Here is a 1,091-nt window from a genome sequence, read left to right as displayed (position 1 = left end):
AATCTCTTAACAAATAAAACAAAAAAAGAGATATTCATCAGTCTGACTACAGGGCAAGGCCAGTTAGGACACCCTGTCTTCTATTGCTTAGGGTCTTAGCTGGGGTCATCCTTGTGGGTCCCTGGTAATTTCTCTAATGTCAGGTTTCTTTATATCCCCATAATGGCTCCCTCAATCAAAGTATCTCTTTTCTTCCTCCATCTCAACTATCCTGTTCCCTCAAGTTCTCCTCCCCCTCCCCTTTACCCTTCATCTTCCTGTTCTGCCCTCTCTTCTCCCCCTGTCCCTATGCTCCCAATTTTCTTAGGCAAAATTGTCTATTTCCTCTTTCCAGGTGGATCTATATATGTTTGTCTTAGGGTTTTTTTTTTTCACCTTGTTACTTAGCATCTCTAGGGTCATGGACTATAGGCTCATTCTCCTTTGATTTACAACTAGTATCCAGAAGACTCAGATATTAATCCACATACCTATGCATACATGATTTTTGACAAAGAAGCTAAAATTATTCAATGGAAAAAAGGAAGCATCTTCAATAAATGTTGCTGGCATAATTGGATGTCAATATATAGATGAATGCAAATAGATCCATATCTATCCCCATGCATACAACTCAAGTCCAAATGGATTAAATACTTCAATATAAATCCAACCATACTGAACCTGATAGAAGAGAAAGTAGGAATTAGCCTTCAAAGCATGGGTACAAGAAACCACTTTCTAAATATAACACTAGTAGCACAGACACTGAGATCAACAATAAATAAATGGGACCCCCTGAAACTGAGAAGCTTCTATAAAGTAAAGGAGACAGTCAATAAGAAAAAATGCAGCCTACTGAATGGGAAAAGATCTTCACCAATCCACAACAGACAGATCTCCAAAAAACAAAAGAACTCAAGAAATTAGACATCAAAATATCAAATATTCAATTTAAAAAATGGAATACAGAACTAAACAGAATTTTCAACAGAAAAAAACTCAAAAACTTAAAGAAATGCTCAATATCCTTAACCATCAGGGAAATGCAAATCAAAACAATTCTGAGGTACCATCTTACTCCAGTGAAAATGACTAAGCTCAAAAACACC

Source organism: Microtus ochrogaster, linkage group LG9 (genome assembly GCF_000317375.1).
Source record: "Microtus ochrogaster isolate Prairie Vole_2 linkage group LG9, MicOch1.0, whole genome shotgun sequence".
Lineage (NCBI taxonomy): Eukaryota > Metazoa > Chordata > Mammalia > Rodentia > Cricetidae > Microtus > Microtus ochrogaster.
The sequence above is the reverse complement of the archived record's forward strand: the minus strand, read 5'-3'. Positions refer to the sequence as shown.